The 19,255-nt window shown below is 40.5% G+C and overlaps 1 long non-coding RNA gene across 1 annotated transcript; it reads left to right on the top strand.

Moving 5' to 3' along the window:
* Positions 1-11,483: 11,483 nt before the first annotated feature.
* LOC128606390 (uncharacterized) lies at positions 11,484-19,002 on the top strand. Its single transcript, XR_008385670.1, has 3 exons — positions 11,484-14,890; positions 15,148-15,288; positions 15,486-19,002. It is a non-coding gene; the product is annotated as an uncharacterized LOC128606390 (long non-coding RNA).
* Positions 19,003-19,255: the final 253 nt, after the last annotated feature.

Here is a 19,255-nt window from a genome sequence, read left to right as displayed (position 1 = left end):
CTCCTATTAAACACTATCGTGACTCTTTTATCGCTGCGATTACAGTCAACACTTTAAAGACGACTGCTGCACTAGTTTTTCCATTCAACACTCTTCCGATATCCTGTCTAGTTGACGTGTACTGTCCTGTGTATTTACCGTCCGGTGCGTTTGTTGTAATATCTCCTACCGTCGTGTATCTGTCATGTCAACACCAGAATCGGTGTCTAACTACAACTCCGACACCACGGGTCGGCCTACAAACATGGCCGCCGAGGACTACAACGCCCATCCGCCACAGACTCTCTCACGTCACACACTCACAGTATTTACGGACTCTCACTCGCTGTAAAACTATACGCTCCGTGTTTCTGTACCGAAGCTGCGTTCCCGCCGTGTCGTAATTACAATCGCAGTTACGAGATTCCGACTGTTGTGTCTACCGTACGTCCTACTGCACTACCACGCCACTCTGACGTTGTATCCTTTAACGTTAAGTCACATTCATCATGCTGCAACATCATGCGGAAACTCTCAAAATGCCGGCGACTTTGGCAGTAAAACGTAGTCAGTAAGATTTAGTCTAACGGGCTATTATTAATGTTTTAATAAATGCAAGGTTAATCTGAAAATAAGACGTACAGTAGAGTTTAACGTAACTTTGCAGTCGCCAACAACATCGTCTCACGCGAATTCGTTTAATCCGTGAACAGCTCCGAGTAGAACGTCCGGGTTGTCATCTGGTAATTACGGTCATCCCGACATGGCGTGAATGCGTGGATCTCATGTCTGGCTTTCTCCTCTTGCGTTTGCGTGCCCTAGTTCGTGTTGTTTATTCATCGCCTGACCCTTGCCTTGATCTCAACGTTGCCCTTGGATCATGCCTCTGTTTACTTGCTACTTTCAATAAAGCACTGAATACCTGCACCTGTACGGCGACGATATCTGTGTACTTTACGTACAGTGGTCCTGTCTACCGAGCCGCTGTATTGTTATGTCTTACACCACGGTCCTTTATTCGTTCCATTTTATATACAGATTACACAGAGGAATGACCATAAAAAAACAACATCACTTGATTTATATGAATATAAAGGGAGGGGGACCCCCCCCCTCCCCTCCCCTCCCTCCCCTCCCCCCACGCTTAGTTTTTCAACCATTATGTTTCCCAGAGTCTGTATGCTAGTAGTGCTAGATCAAGCTTCCCAATTAGACAAACCCATGCTACATCACGTAGGCTCTGACAGAACACTTTAGGTGGTGGCTTTAATACTTTAAAAGATCGCTAAATAATTAACGTTAGACACGCCAAACTTTTTTCTCTCTCACTCATCAGTTTTTGCTGCTGTTTTAAGCTTTGCAGCTTTTCCTTCAAAACATCCGACGGGTTTCGGAGCCAGCTTTTTATGTTTATGTTTTCAGACGTCTTTTTGACAAAGCTGGCGTCGATTAGAACGTCGCACCACGAAGAAGCTCCATGAAGACGCGGTGTGTGAAGGTTGGAAGAAGGTGGAAGAACTCGAGTGTCCTGTACAGAGCCCTGACCTCAACCCCACTGAGCTCCTTTTGAGATGAACTGGAACTGGAGCCTCCTCACATCAACATCAACATCAGCGCCCGACCTCAACCTCACTAACGCTCTCGTAGATGAACGAACACGAATCCCCCCGGGCACGCCCCGAAATTTAGTGGAAAGCCTTCCCAGAAGAGAGAGTGGAGCGGATTATAAATCTGGAATGCGATGTTCAACAAGCACATATGAATGTGATGGCCAGGTGTCCACATACTTTTGGTGATAATCCAAAATAAATCCAAATATAAAAAAATCACAGAAAAATGAATGAGCTATTATCACATGACCTGACCCATGCGTAATTCACACGACGTCTATCATCTTTCACTTATTAAGCTATAATACAAGATTAGAATAGCTTTTCAGTCTTTTAATTAATTTAGATTTTTACTTGTAACCCCTGGATTTGAAAACCTGGGCTAGCATAACATGTGACATTACCTTAAGGCTTAGCCTCGTTGCTGTTCGATCTCGCCTCCTTACATCAAAGCGTTTCAAAATTAGTACCGAAACCTGATTAGAAAGGATGTTTTCATACGGATTGTTTAGTCAGTTTGAGTTCTCATATTGGGGCGCTTCTTTAGCCAGGTGAGAACATGGCAACACACCCTGTGTTCTCAGGTGCTGTCGTGTAAACGCCAAAGTCGGTGTCTGACTCCATTTCCCAGAATGCATCTCCGGGTACAAACACGTCCTGCGTCCCGATTTGCCTACCGTCTGAACTAAATAGTATCTGAGACGTGAATTAGTGTGTCTCAAATCATAGTGTGTTGAAATGAGTAACCCGGAGATACCCGGACGGTCTACCGGATGCATTTTAGAGAACTGTAAATGAAATGTGGAGTAATAAATCGAGGGAGTTGTAAATTAAATCATATAGTATAAATTCTATAAGGCATAATGAATGAAGAAAAGCTGAAATGCAACGGGTTACGGTGCGAGCGTGCGTAAGTTCAAGGTAGGTACGTAGCTACGTAGGAAACAACGTTCTCTTCCGTTACATGACGTGTTAGCATGACCCCGTACTTCCTGTGAGAGTCGTTTACACACTCAAATGTATGTGCGTTTTCTTCACAAAAAGAGTACATACATTTAGTACGTAGTATAAGAAGGCGAATTGGGACGCAGCAATGCCATTCGTCCGGCTCGGTTTCTCATCTGACGTCACAAGACTTTGATTCATGTCTTCTACTTCTGGTTTTGACCCACGTTTGTTTTCTCGCTTCATGATTATACCGTAGTGTCGTCCTCTGGATTCTGGATTCTGACCTTGAGATTTTTGGATTTGTTTGTGCTCGCCAGTCTCAGCTCTCTTCCACGTGAACTCTACTGAGGTAAAGATTCAACTCTGAATCGACTCGTTGCAGGAAGTGAATCAAACACGCTGTGGGCTGATAAACTGAGCCAAAGGACAGTGCTGTAGATATGTTCTGGGGATTCTAGACAAACAAAAAGAGAAAAGAAATTCAATTCTGGGTGTAAGACATGAGCTGGTTGAAACTAGATATCGATATAAGTATTGAATCATTTATTCAGCCCCGGTTCCCCATGCTTGGGTGATTTTTGTGCGATTTCTACACGCACTTGTTGGTTTACGAGGACATTTTCAGCCTTACGCACACCTCGGACACTTTTATTGTGCGTCAAACCAAACCAAACCAAATAGCAAACTAAACCAAAGGAGTCAAAGTGGCTCTGATTCAAACTCAACAAAGAGACCAATCTTAAAATTGCCACATCTTAGAGAAGGACATCACAGTTATACTGTATGTTATTATCAAATTACTGTGGGTTGCTTACGTAAAAGTAAAATATTCATGTTTACAGTTAATATGAGACGGAGTTCTTCCCCGGACGGAAGAATGACCCGTTAATAAAAAAATAAAAAAATAAAAAAAATCGTAAGACAAATGACAATGATAAAGTGAACATGAGCTGCACAGAACAATAAACTGAGGAATTATTATTGCTGAGACGAACGCCGCGGCTGTGCACGAAGCACGACCCCGGGGTAATTATACGGAAAGTCAGGACCCTTTGATTATATTTTTCACATCGCAACGACAATTGATTAATTAAACAGTGAACTTCACACCCTTCTGCCTTTTAATCTTCCAAACTCACTGTAAAGCGCTCTCTCTCTCTCTCTCTCTCTCTCTCTCTCGACATTTCTGCATTCCCGTCTAATGACTGAACCTCGGCAGGAACCTTCCACACACCTAATCTCATATTCCGTTTAACTTCATTTTTCAAAGCACGGATCATCAATCACACTCTGGAAGAAGGTAGGAGATCTCTCACGGGCTGAAAATCGGAGAGAGAGAGAGAGAGAGAGAAAAAAGATATCATAAAAATTGAGCACGTTCAGCATGTTTCCTGTTCCGTGTTGGAAAGAACTCAGATCTCATACTGGCCTTCTAAAAAAAAAAGTGAAAAAGTCTCAATTTGTTGTGATGTTTCTAATATGTGGAACTCAACACCACTTTTCATTTACAGTATTTTATTTAAATATATATATATATTTTTTTTCCACAGTAGATATATTTTCTTTCGCATTTAATTAAAGCATAAAAATCCTCTGTCCTGACGATGTGGGAAAATATTTCTTCTTACTGAAAACTTCCCTACATCGATGATGTAAAATAAATAAATAAATAAATAAATAAATAAATAAATAAAGGTGTTCATTATCAGTGGCGCGTCCACTGTGAATGGGCTGTTACTATAGCAACGGTGACGTATTAGAACGAGCGCGTTGATATTAATATAAACCTGCGCTACTGTCAGAGCTGCTGTTAGAGAAAATCAATCAACACCTTCTGACCCAATCACCATCCAGAACTCAAAAGATGTGGGACGTGTCCGATGCACCTACTGTACGCTTTTGCTCTGACGTTATCCAGGTGAACTTTGACCCGGGAGTTCATCGGGCTCGGACTTGCGACCGAAGACAAAACGAGTGGGCGGAGCTCACGTCTCGGCAAACGTAAAGATGAAATCTCTGCATTGTTTACGCTGCGATTTTGGCGACTTTTCTTTCTGAAAAGCAGCTGCGCGTGACTGTAGTGACTGTATGTGAAACGTTTGAATGAAAACTAAGTGTAACGGTGGCTTGAAAGAGCTGTGGTTTGTTTACCTGCACTTTTTTTTTCTTTTGGTGGGGGGGGGGAAGGGTTCAACAAAACTGCTGGTTCTTCATATAGTTTAATCCCTGCTGCTGTGAGCTCCTCTCTTTAGAGACACCACATGCACTGAATGCTTTATTTCTTTATTTCTCCTGCTTTCAACATCAGACCTCAAATCTCCGATGAATCATCCTGCGAGGTTCGAACCAAATCTCGGCTACGCTGCCGAGGCGGATCATCGTTACTCGCATGTGTGTCACATAATCACCGCCAGATGTTTAAAAAAAAACCCGATCGGCTTCTCAAGATACCTTGAAATTGAACCTGCTAATAAAGAAAATCTTATTTAGTGTGTGTAATTACAATCAGACTCAGTCAGGTTTAATGCGCTAGTTTAATCTCTTTTTAACCACGGATACAAAACACACCACGGACAGAATGCCATTACGTACGAGTCCTGACGTGATCAGAGGGACGGATATAACCTAAAACGTATTAGCTAATTTCGTACGCATGCATAAATTAGCATAAATTAAAACTCCTGAATGCATGATTTTGGAATTTATTCCTCTCTGGTAGAAAAGGGATTTTTATTATCTCAGGCGTATCATGTGTGGCTCGACAGAACGAGAGAGGGAGAATGCACATGATTGGATAGTGTTGCTGTGATTGACAGGAGAAACAGAGTACGCCCCTCCCACCAAGACAGCATGCCAAATTTTGCTATTTTGGGTGTAGATGCAAGTCTCCAGAGAGCTCGATCTCATTCAGGACATAAAATGAACAATTCGTTCGAAGCTAGCCCGCAAATTTAACTATTAACAATAGATATCAATGCAAGTGCCAGAACAGCGCCTGCTAAACTCACCGCTACGTGTGTTTTACAGTCCTTTAACACACTGCTGTCGCAAACGGTGCAAAGAACAAACTGCCGTCATTCCTCACTCCTTCTAGACAGGGGTATACTTTCCTTTATTCAGAGTAGAGGTGTGTTTGTTCTTTTCTTTTTTTTTGATGACTCCTCCGTTGCACAGCACGACGCCTTTCAAGTGTGAATCGGACCGAAAGAATGGATGACAGAGGATGAATGCGTAAAGCCCGCCCACAAAGGAAAATGATAGGTCCGGTTATAATATCGGCGGTGTTTGTAAATTCACTCCCGGAGTGCCGGAGCGTTAGCCAATAAGACTTCAGACTTCATTCACAGAAGCTAATAAGATGCAATCAGAGTGCACTCTGGTACTCCGAGATGAGATTTATGAACACACCTATTCATAAAGGAGAAACAAATTTTAAAAATTTGCGATTTAACGCAATTAACGCAAAATCAAGGAAACTCTGCAATATTCGGAGGAGCTTTCGATTTTTTTGAAATTACCGCAGGTTTGGGCTGAGATACGTCATGTGACGTCATCACAACGCGCATTCAGTCAAAGCCCTCTTCGATACACGTGCGTCAAACATGAGTACAAAAGGTCTCGTTTACCGACGAACATCACTGTGAAAGACAACTTCCTGCAATTGGAATTTCACCAATTCAAATAGTTTTCTGCAAAAAAGCACAAAAAATCTAAAAGCAAAATCCTGTACGGACTGATTAATCAGGACTCTCTCTCTCTCTCTCTGTCTCTCTCTCTCTCTCTCTAGCTGTAAAAACCAGATTTCTAGGATCTTGTATAGCAGTGAACTGGCTAGCTAACGCTAGCATAGGTATGGATGGACGATAGATGAACAGGTTATTCCATGAGAAAAAAATAAAACCTGTTTACTTTATTATTTTCTTTACTGACTGTAATGTGCTGAAATTTTATAGACCTGTTTTACACTTACTGTAGATTTAACTGAATTATGTGTATTCGTTTCAGTTCTAGTCTCGTGTCCACCCCCGTCGTACCCTAATGTGTTCACCTGTTACGTGTTTCACTGACATGACTCTGTCTGTTTTTACCCTCCTGTTCGTTTGTGTGTTTTCACTCTACATTGTTTCTTGTCGTACTTCCTGGTTTGTCCCCACACCTGTTTCCCTGATTTGTGAATGTGGAGAGTTAATGCTGTCGGGCTTTCCTCTGGCCCTTGTTACGACTTTTTTTTTATAACGATTCATTTTTAGATTGCCTTTAAGAAATACCATGCTGAGGCTACACACTTGTGTCACGCCTTCAATTAAAGCACATTACAGCTGTATTTAAAGCTAAAAAAAAAAAAAAGTGCGTTGATGATGTTTGATTTCAACAAATACTGGACCAACCAAAAACTAAATAATTTGAAATTCAATTCAATAAGATGTAAATTTTATATGTGGCATTTATTTATTTATTTACTTACCAGGTTACCTCCTGGTTCTGATTTACCTGCGTAACAAATGCAGAAAAGAAATTAGCAAGCGAAATTCCTGGCCCCAAATCAGACCAGGAACAGAAAGTCTCCGAATCCTGACGTGTTCCTCCAGCGCCTTATCGCCGATGCTTTTTCAGCAAGGACGTGCATATCTCTTTGTCTGAGCCTTCATTAAACATTCCCTTTCTCCTCCCTCATCTCTGTTCTTTCTTTGTATCTTTCTCTCTACCCCCCACGCCCCCCCCCCCCTCCCCCCCTCCCCCCCGGGGTTGTGAAGTTTGGGCTTGAAGGCTTGTCATTGTCATGAACTGAACATCTTTAATGGAACTCTTCGGCGGCTTCAAAGAGAAACGGGGCTCTTCGTATCCGCCTCTCTGAGTCTCAGGTACATTAGGAGTCCGGCTCATACCAGCGATCGGGAAAAGTCTTAAGAGTTTGTCGTCTGTGTGATACATATTCATGTCTCTCCACCATCTAGTCGGTCTGAAGACGGAGAAAAGTCACTCACATTTCAAAATCTTCAACAGAAACACCCAGCAGGGATATCTCAGAAAAACGACGACGGAGGACATACGTGCAACCGGATGAAAAGTTTATATCAAGATCTCGATTGTTCTTAAAAACGGTAGCTCTCCAAAAAGGATCAACAAATAAGACTCGAGTCACATGACAGGGACGAGGTCGAATTTGATGATGATGTCACATGACGGAGGGTGAGACGGATGCAAGTGCAGAATCTCAGTTCGAACCTTTTAATGAGGTACAAACAAAACATAAAACAAGACTTATAAGAACCAGGACCAGGATAACGTGAGACAGAATAATAAACCAAAACAACGCAAGACAACCCGGGCAGTGCAGAACGTGACTATTTATACATACATGCTAATGAGATAAACGTGAATCAGGTGAACCACACATGTGACTAGATGCAGTGGCTGATGGGAATCTAAAATAGTTTTAGTCCTATTCTGCTATTTACATGACAGATGACAGAATACTACCACTACTACTATTACTGCTACTATTACTACTACTACTATTACTGCTACTATTACTACTAATATTACTATTACTACTACTACTATTACTACTACTACTATTACTGCTACTATTACTACTAATATTACTATTACTACTACTACTATTACTACTAATATTACTCCTACTACTACTATTACTACTAATATTACTACTACTACTATTACTACTAATATTACTACTACTACTACTATTACTACTAATATTACTACTACTACTATTACTAATATTACTACTAATATTACTACTACTACTACTACTATTACTGCTACTATTACTACTAATATTACTACTACTATTACTGCTATTACTACTACTACTACTACTATTACTACTAATATTACTACTACTACTACTACTATTACTGCTACTATTACTACTAATATTACTACTACTATTACTGCTATTACTACTACTACTACTACTATTACTACTAATATTACTACTACTACTACTACTACTACTACTATATGACTACCCTTACTACTACTACTACTCCTACTACTACTATTACTACTAATATTACTACTACTACTACTACTACTACTATTACTACTATTATTACTACTAATATTACTACTACTACTACTATTACTACTATTACTACTACTACTACTGCTACTATTACTGCTACTATTACTACTATTACTACTAATATTACTACTACTACTGCTACTACTACCACTAACACTACTAGTGCTACTACTAGTATTACTACTACTACTACTGCTACTACTACTGCTACTACTACTAGTATTACTACTACTCCTACTACTATTACTGCTACAACTATTACTACTACTAATAATAACAGTAATAATAATCCTTGGACATGAAATTTTGGCATGATTGCTCTATTAGACTCATTTTTTCAGTTTTGTTGAGACTCAGACTTTTTTGTATCGATTCCCGCATCGGTCTTTCACTCTGGTTCGAGCGAGCAAACAGCCACAATGCGGCATGGATGTAAAAGAATGAAAGAAAGGGACAGAAACGGACCGATATTCCACCTTTAAGAGCCGTACCTTTGGCTGTTAACACGGTCGCCATGGTTACCACTAATGCTGACTCGTGGCTCGTGTCGTACTCTCGGCTGCCTCTCCGTTCTAATCCCACACACCTTCTGGGAGATGGACTATTGATCTGCATGTCAGAGTTGTGCTCAGCCAATGAGATCTTATAGACGAAGACTCAGTGCGCTGGAGGAGCGAAGTCGATAAAATGAATATCTGACAGGAAATGAGTGGGTTCTAACCGGATAAGTGATTACGGACTGGATTATAAACAGAACTTAACCCCTGCTTAAATGTCGTATAATGATGTTTAGATATTTATCTGCTTTTTGCCACTACTTTATTTCTAAACAATTTTCCTTAAAGTGCTGCAAGCGAGATCGATATGAGTATCCGATCGTTGTAGTCTGATGTTGAAGACTAATTTAACGAGTGTTTGATTTACGGAATAAAACACTCCTTGTGCTGTTATAGCAAAATAGTCAACAAAAATAGTCATGTTTTTTTTTTTTTTATATATATAGAGTTTTCTATTCCATTTACAGTAAACAACAGCAACTTCATTACAATTATTTCTATATTAATTAACATCACTCTTGATTTTTATCCGTTAATAGCTACATTTAATGTTGTTGAACATGCACGTTCGTGTCACATATGTTACAGCAGCTATGAACACCAGCCTCTCTTTTTTCTGCCTCTTGACGTTAATAAGACGAAAAAAACAAACAAACAAACAAAACAAACGCAGCTTGTCATTTTACCGAGAAACCGCAAGAAGTATAAACTCTTCTGTGCTGAAGATGTTGGAAAGCCCTGACACTGGAGACTCCTTCTAGTCTCCATGTCAAATAAACACGGGAAAATTCACCACATTTTTAAAATCTGTTTATGTAGAGCATCCGCTGTGCAATTCCCCTGTTGCTCTGTTCAGCTCTGCAGCGTTTTTATTACACCTAGTGGACAAACACGGAACTGCAACACACGCTATATAGAGGTGCATTGGGGCAGGTATCGCGCTGTCCCGTAATCCGAGGCGGTGCAGAGGACAGGACAGTTAATCACAGGGTTGCCAGATTGCACTTAAAACAATGGCAAGATCTTGTTTTATAGCAAAGAATCTGAATTCAGTCGAAAAATTTCCGCAAAGTGCAGACAGTGTGTTTATGATTTGCAGGGCCATTTCGATACATTGTGAAGATTTGGATAGGGATAAGGGGATTATGGGGCGGATAATGTCAGTACATCAGAAATACAGAACGTGTGAAATACTTGTTTCTCACACAAAGGTTTAGAAAAAGAAGTGAAATATTTCTAAAATCTAATGTCTAAGTAAAATCCAATGAGGTATTTTTTGGGGGATAGTCTCAGGTGTTTTTGTGTAGTCCTTGAGAAGGAGTCGACCAGAAATTTTGCCTAAATCTGACAACCCTGGTTAATAAGAATACTTCAAACAGTGAAATAAATACATGAATACATGAGCTGTTGGACTGTACGCTGGACGATTATTTTTCAATTCTCAACTTTTACTTTAAAAATTCGCCAGCAAGGATCCTTCAGCATAAGTCGAGTGTGATAGCCTCTCCGTATCATTTTGTTTGAGGCGTCAACGTCGTCGTTAACGTCGTCCTGCCGCATCAGAATCTACGCCCACGAGCCGAGCAGACGCAGACCACGCGCTGACGCGGTTATACGCTACAGCAGACGTGTTACAGGTGGAGTTTTCTCTCCTGCGCTCCTGAAGGATGCCACTACACCGTGACCCGGAGCAGATCCTCCTCTGAGCTGATGATAGTGTTTTAGCCTGGAGTGTACACTGCGCTGTGAGGTGTTAACCCGAGTGAACACACACACACACACACACACACACACACACACACACACACACACACCATTCCCATCTGTCAGAACTTCACTGAACTGCACGGATATGGCTTCATCAATGTAATTACAGTCCTCTGAGGCCTGGAGCTGATCCTGAGTGCTGGATTAATGATACGTCTCTAACCTCAGGGTTACACACACACACACACACACACACACACACACACACTGAAGCACAGTTACATAAACCTAGATACGTCTTTACTACTTATTGTTAATGATTAGTCAATTCAGATTTCCTGTATTTCACTGCTTATGTTCTGTTTTATTTTAAACACCGTTCCTTCGTCTGTAAACAAACAAACAAACAAACAAACAAATAATAATAATACAGCTGAGTGCTTTACAATGTGAACTACAAAAACAGAGAAATAAAGAAACAAACGCTAGTAAAAAATTCCAAGGTCCAAGGTCCAATGTCCAGTGTCCAATGTTACACCAGGTCCAATGTCCAATGTCTGGATTGTGATTGGTCAGAAGGTGTTGATTCGTTTCGTTATTAGTTATCGTTGCTATAGTAACAGCGCATTCACAGGGACTCACAGGGACACGCTCCACCCGTAAGATGTTTATGTAACGTTTATGGAAGGAGTCTCCGGTGTCAGCGCTCTGTAACAGTCCGAGGTAAAGCTGGAACCTCTCTGACATGACGAGCTGAGTTTGTTTTGTCTTATTATCTTAAAGAGAGAGAAAAAAGAGAGAGCGGTGAGGGAAAGGCTGTTTATAGCTGCCATAACGTACAGTAAGTGAGGACAGGAACGCGTAAATGTACTTATAAACGGATAAAAACCAAGACGCTCGTTCATTAATATACAAAGAATTGTAATCACTGGGAAGTTGTTGTGGTGTAAGTAGAGTAGAAGACTCTGAGACGTCCTGTTAAAGGAAGATGATCAACTTCTGCGTGAGTACGTCTGCTCCATGTTGATTATTTCCCTATAACGGCACCACACCATACAGTGTTTTATTATTAACACACTTTATGACAGCGGTACAGCGGTCGTTACCATGGATACGCATGATTTCACGGCGTCACGATATTACCGATTGTTCTTACCTTTCCAGCCCGACATGTAAATAATAAGAAACGGTCTAAAATATCGTCTAATTAGACGTGTAGTTTGAACAGAGACCCTTTCTAGCTTCGTATTGCACGAGAAATCAAATATGGCAAAAAAAAAAAAAAAAACAAAGAAAAAGAACAAGAAGTTTCCAAACTCGAAAGCACCGACTGAACCAACAGTTTCTACATACTTTAAGGAATCCATAAAAGCCGAGCCGCTCCTTCAGATGTGCTCTCTAAAAGCTTCTGCGCTTTCAGTCTCCTGCCATGCCGTCTCAACTTTAATCCCAGGTAAAAGTTTAACCAAGACGCAACACTTTTTAATGGAATTTTTCAAACGTTAAAGCTCATATTTTATAATTGGCGCAGGAAAACTGACGGTTCCTTTTAAAACAGACGAGAAGAAAGCAGTAAGGTGGATCTCAATCTGACAACATGGAAAGGGATCAAATAAAATAAATAAATAAAATAAAATAAAAAAAGATCAGTAGTGGGAGAAACCCAGAAACCGTCGACCGGTGTAAATAATTCATTGGATCCAGTTAGAGGAAAGTGAGAACTTCAAGCGGTGAGTGGGATGTGAGTTCAGAAAGCACTCCCAGACTTTAGAGACTCCATTCCAAGGTAAAAAAAAAAAAAAGTCTGTCAAGAAGAATGGACCAATTTTTGATAGTTTATACAGAGATGTAGGAGATGTGCTTCTCCGCTGCGAGGAGAGAAATTCCAACGAGCATACGGCAAAGAGAAACATGTTCAAGAAACCACCATGGCTATTAAACGAAGCTCATTATACACAAGTAGATTCTTAAACGTTCAGCATGTTTGTAATTATTTTTAAATACAACCAACTTTAAAGTTTTTAACCCTTTCATGCATAGTGCCAAAAGTTATGGATCATCAATTTAAGGTTGTTTTTAAGATGTAAATCACCTCAAAATCATTAGAGACCATTCGCTGTAATTTAACAAGAATCGTTATGCTGATTGCTCTTGCTCTCTGGATTGTTGGCCTTCTCGATTTTTTGCGGAAAAAAATCCCAAATTAACTTTTAATTTCTTTTTGGTCCGGAATCCCGCTATATTTTGTTTGAAAACTGGATTATATTTTTTTATTTTATGTCAGGTGTGATGTTTTATCCTTTTTTCACTCGTTGTATTCCTATACCTGTGCAATCGGTTTACTTTTTAATATAAGTGATATTTAAGAAAAATCCAGAATTATTTGACCTGCGGTCTTACGTAGCAAAAACAATCATACAATCGATGATTATTTTCATAAAATATTTTATGCATGGAATATTTTATTCTACTTTTCATCCTGAGTTGGATCATCTATGGAAAGACATCAAAGAGAGAGAGAGAGAATCCCATAACATATACCCATATTGATCAGGTGTTCACATGTTATTAGCGTAATTAGCATTGTCTTCCCCTCACACTAGGTGAGGTTCATTCTAGGTGTTTCTCATTCTATTGCATTGAAATTATTACACAGCTTATTAAAGGAATTCTGATAATTAGCGACTGTAGTAGTTAAAACACAGGGGTACAATTGATTATGATGTTAGCCGTACCCCACAGGCAGAGACACAGATCAGACCACTGTTGGGTATTTGTTTGAATTTTCTTGGTTAGGAGTGTGAAATTGACCCTCGCCAATTCAGACAAGTCAGCGGGGAACGTTATGACTTAATATTTCATATCTTATATATCAAAGCCAGGAGAAATTCCCCATGTGGCGGAGGGATCGGGACGATAAAATGTTGTCACGTCTTGTGAAATGACAAGAAATCTATTTTATTATCTCGAGCACAAGTCGCTCGGCTGAAGAAATTCTATAACAACGGACGAACGGGGGAAAATTCCTCTCGCTAAACTTAACCAACCGGTGTCTTCACTCAGCGCTTAATAAGTGTTATTAAAAGAAAAGCGGATGTTACACAGCGATAAACAGTCGGCTGTCCCAACATTTTTGGAGTGCGTTGCAGTCGTCAGATTTGAAACGGGTGTATATTCTCAAAAATAAATTACATTCACAAAGTAAAACATCAAATAATGTGTTGATGATGTGTTTTCATTATAGCACAGCGTGAACTGAATGATCAAACGACTCTTTTTATTTATTTATTTATTTATTTTTGCATTTTCCATACTGTCCCGACTTTTCCAGAATTGGCGTTGTATAATAGCTTAACGATTGTGTGGGTGGCGAAGCTGGATTCTTGAGAACAGGGGATATTCGGACAATCATCTCACTAAGAACAACTCTGTTGACCCCAGACATGTTCTACTGTTTATCCGTGTGCGTATGGTTACATTAAATCCTGTCGAATGTCCATGAAACAATTTCTCACTTCGTCTATAGCAGCTATAAACACTCGCTCCCTCACCAGAGTCTTTATTTTGTCTGGCTTAAAGTCTTAAAAATCGCAGCTTGTCGTGTTATAGAGAAACCTCCTCGGTCCGGAAGATGTGGGAAAACGTAACGTTACAGCTTCATCTCTGACGGTTACAACGCGCTGACACTGGAGACTCCTTCCTTACACGTTCCAGTTGCAATCACTGACTATAAGCAGAATAACACACTTCGTTCTGTGCTGTTATATGAAAATAACCCACTTCAGGGGGGTAACGTTAACATTAACGTTAACATCCTGGCGTGGATTGTTTTTGCATCTCAGCACGACTCAATAAATAACAGTTTCCCTGCTTTCAAAATCCCACTTCTTTCCACCCCGTTATTCACTCACTGTGAACGTGGGTGGGCGTTTCGGGATTTCCTCGGGGTTTGGACAGCTTATTTTCCCGAACTAGAAGAGTGCCTTTACGACGCTCTGAACGCATCAGAATCCACGTGTGATGAAAGCATACAGCAGGTCAGCCTTTAAGATGACTCTTCCCTTTCCAAACTACGCTTGAGTAAACTAAGAGCTGTCTAAGAGCGTATTTCCCCCCATGATGAGAAGATCTAACATCTGAATCTGACGTCTGTTTCCTGCCAAAACATCTCAAGCATATGAATTTCATTTTTTTTTAGAATCTGAAAAGCAGTTTATGCAAAGTTCTCCTGTCGTCTAATTAAACCTATTTGTTGGTGTGGTTGTTGTTTTGACACTCTTTACTCTGTTTACAGCACTGAGGAGAAAAAAACGCGACTTTAATCAAAACATGTCAGCCATCAGCAGGACTGCTCAAGCCTCCGGTCGTGTCTTTCACCGCATGGATTTACGGCTAAGAGAGAAGTCCGAGCGTAAAATGATTCCCGCTGTGGCTGGTAACGAATCGTCCCTTCATTCTTGCTTAAAGCCTTACAGGGATGCTAATGACGCAGGATGATTTGACTGGAAGTCGTGTAAAAGCTACAGCCGCTGACGCAGGCCCGTTGCGTTAACCTTTAACAGTCAGGACTTCTGTTATGATGTGAAAATGCGTACGGATTTTTTACGACTGATAATTCTTCTCTTCGAGCAGGGAGGAGAAGGCCGAGAAGATTTCCCAAACTTTACAAGAAGCACTCCAAAAGCCTTCTCTCGCAACTGATCATCCTGAGCTCCTGCCACAGACAACACCATGAAGAATTTCCAGATTGCTCAGAGACTTCGTGAGAGCAAAAGGTTAAACTCTCGGCCGCCCACACACACTCGAGAATGAAGTGTGATCCCACTCAGCTGTATGAGAGCCGTGCTCCTGAGACCTTTTTTATTGAGAACGATTCCCCGCAATCGACCGTACGCTTTGATAACTGCTTAGAGAAAGAAGGAACAAAAGAAACGGAGAGAAAATGACTGACCCTGGTTTGGACACGAGTGCAGTGTAGATGACGATATGTGAGGACCGGAACACTGTGTGTCGTGCCGTTATGTAAGGAATAATTGACGTCGGGACGTTGGACCATTATTCTGTAATAAAACGACGGACCGGAGCCAATTAATCCGCTTGTCCCACACTTCCCACGCCTCAAGACGTTGTTCAGATGTTTTATTTCGAGACACTGGTCAGGTTTGTGTCCTTAAAACGCTCCTGTGTGTGGAACTAATTTATTGCGCATCACATCTCAAACCTCCGCGGCTAGTTCCAAAACGTCATTTTAGAGCTAGAAACGGAGGCTGGAGCCACTGATATGCAGTTATTGGAGAGAGAGAGAGAGAGAGAGAGACAGAGAGAGAGAGAGAGAGAGAGAGAGAGAGAGAGAGACAGAGAGCAAGAGCGAAAGTGAGAGAGAGAGAGCAAGAGAGAGAGCAAGAGAGAGTGAAAAAGAGAGAGAGAGCAAGAGAGAGAGAGAGCGAAAAAGAGAGAGAGAGAGAGAGCAAGAGAGAGAGAGAGAGAGCAAGAGAGAGAGAGAGTTTAGTTTTTTTTTTCCATTTCATACTGACAATATAAATAAATAAATAAATAAATAAATAAATAAATATGGATAAACCTACTTGTTCACAGGGTTTTTCGTTTTTTATTACTGCAGAAAATACAACGAATAAATAAATAAATAAATATTGATACATGTTCACCAGCTTTTCTGTCTCATTACTGCAATCACATGTGCTCTCTCTCTCTCTCTCTCTCTCTCTCTCTCTCTCTCTCTTTTCTCGCTCTCTCCCTCTCTGCATATCAATGGCTCGTGACTGCATTACCACCTCGGGTGCGTGTTATTTTTTGAATAATTCAGCACCCAGTCATCGGTTATTACTTCCTTATTTCTGGAAAATGGAATTGGTCTGTCCTTGCGTTTGTTGTTAGCTCTGTGTGTGTGTGTGTGTGTGTGTGTGTGTGTGTGTGTGTGTGTGTGCTGTGACGGACAGCAGGCTAACTTTCCCGGCAAAGTGATATGGAACTGTAATGCTGTCAAGACCCGACTGGAACTACTTTAGCTGTGCATTTACTGAAAAATAACCGCACACCTCAGAACGTCTGTCGGCCAATCAGGATGGAGAATTCACCAGCGCTGGGGTAGAAAGTAAACTAATCACCGACGGGGTGGTAAGTTGGTTTCGCGGACATGCTACATGGTTAACTGTAATTGAGGAGTGAAACGCTTCGGGGTGTGTAAATTACGAGCGGTCACTGATTATTTTCCTGTAACAGCACAACGCCGAGCGGTTTATTCTTTACTGGGTGAAAGGTCAGCAGTCTGTTTAGTCCATGTCAATGATTTCAGCATCAACTGTTGCTGTCGTTGTAAGATTTCGGTTCTTGTAGAGGAACGAGTATTATTCATGAGAAATACACAAACTGAGCAACACAGGAATCAGTTCGGAGCCTGAAGGCACGCGACTCCTCGCTGCGACTCTGGAGAAAGTCATTACGGTCTTGCGTAACATCCCGTCTCTGAACTCTGGAAGAGCTTTTCCTCTTCCGTCTCTGTAAATATCGCGCTCCGAGGCAGCGCCGATGCTGTGGAATGCGCTCGGAAAGAGATTTAGTCATTTAATTCAATAGCGTTTCCTCTGAAACGTCTAAACCCAGTCGGGATTATTCAGATCGAATGAAATCGGAGACGGATGAGCAGAAAAATATACAGTACGGATATTAGAGCCGACAGTTTATTTAGTCTGCTTTAATCTCTCCATCAGCCACGCTCTCAGTCCGACATGTGATGAGATAAAGATGGGGTTACTACGAGAAAAGGGTTCTCAAGCCGAGGCCGTGACCAGTGATCAAATTAACCATGTGCAGGAAAAAACACCGAAATCCCCTTTAACTCAACTGGGAATTCCTGCTCAGGACACTGGGACGGTCTCCTCAACTCCCAGTTCCTCTGAGATCAGCAAGTGACGCTGAATCAACATGGCCGCCCCAGCAGCAGCACACACAGCACTGCTTCCCTTTGAACCAGTTACACCATGCACACTTTCTTTCGTTCTTTCTTTCTTTTTTCTTTCTTTCTTTCTTTCTCTTCCCCACCTTTTGAAACATTCTTTCTTTCTATCTTTCTTTCTTTCTTTCTTTCTTTACCCTTTCACCACTATTTGCAACATTCTTTCTTTCTTTCTTTCCTTCTTTCCCACCTTATGTAACAGTATTTCTTTCTATCTTTCTTTCTTTCTTTCTCTACCCTTTCACCACCTTTTGTAACATTCTTTCTTTCTTTCTTTCTTTCCCATTTGTAACATGCTTTCTTTCTTTCATCTATTCATTCATTCTTTCTTTCTTTCTTCCCCACCTTTTGTAACATTCTTTCTTTCTTTCTTTCTTTCTTTCTTTCCCATTTGTAACATGCTTTCTTTCTTTCATCTATTCATTCATTCTTTCTTTCTTTCTTCCCCACCTTTTGTAACATTCATTCTTTCTATCTTTCTTTCTTTCTTTCTTTCTCTACCCTTTCACCACCTTTTGTAACATTATTTCTTTCTTTCTTTCTTTCTTTCTTTCTCTCCAACCTTTTGCAACATTCTTTCTTTCTTTCTTTCCTTCTTTCTTTCTTTCTCTACCCTTTCACCACCTTTTGTAACATTCTTTCTTTCTTTATTTATTTCTTTCCCACCATTTGTAACATGCTTTCTTTCTTTCATCTACTCATTCATTCATTCTTTCTTTCTTTCCCACCTTTTGCAACATTCTTTCTTTCTTTCATTCTTTCTTTCCCACTGTTTTGTAACATGCTTTCTTTCTTTCCTTCCATCTTTCCTTCCATCCTTCCTCCTTTCCTTCCTTCTTTCTTTCTATCTTTCTTTCTTTCTCTACCCTTTCACCACCTTTTGCAACATTCTTTCTTTTTTCTTTCTTTCCCACCATTTGTAACATGCTTTTCTTCTTTCTTTCTTTCTTTCTTTCTTTCTATCTTTCTCTACCCTTTCACCACCTTTTGCAATATTCTTTCCTTCTTTCTTTCTTTCTTTCTCACATTAACTAATGCACTAAATACTAAATGTTTGTATGTAAACCAGGACGTAATATTAAAAACCTAATGTTAATTAAAGATTAAGCACGAGTACATGGCATGTAAATAAAGATAAATGTATTCCATATTAATAAAAATATCAATATATTAAGAGCCGGTAAACCTGAGCCGGTAAACCTGCCTCAGGCTTTAAACTTCTGATAACTTTGTGTGAAAGTTTATGCTTGAGCCTCACTGACTGATTTAAATCACTCCTGGTATTAAGGACGTGTGTTTTTTTTTTTTTTTTGGGGGGGGCGGGTAATTTATTCAACAAATCTGTTTAATTCAAGGCAGAGACAAAGTGGAAGTTTATTGGTCATAAATTGATATAGATGTATGGACCGAGCAGTGCAGCTCCGTCTGT

Source organism: Ictalurus furcatus, chromosome 4 (genome assembly GCF_023375685.1).
Source record: "Ictalurus furcatus strain D&B chromosome 4, Billie_1.0, whole genome shotgun sequence".
NCBI lineage: Eukaryota > Metazoa > Chordata > Actinopteri > Siluriformes > Ictaluridae > Ictalurus > Ictalurus furcatus.
The sequence above is the reverse complement of the archived record's forward strand: the minus strand, read 5'-3'. Positions and strand labels throughout refer to the sequence as shown.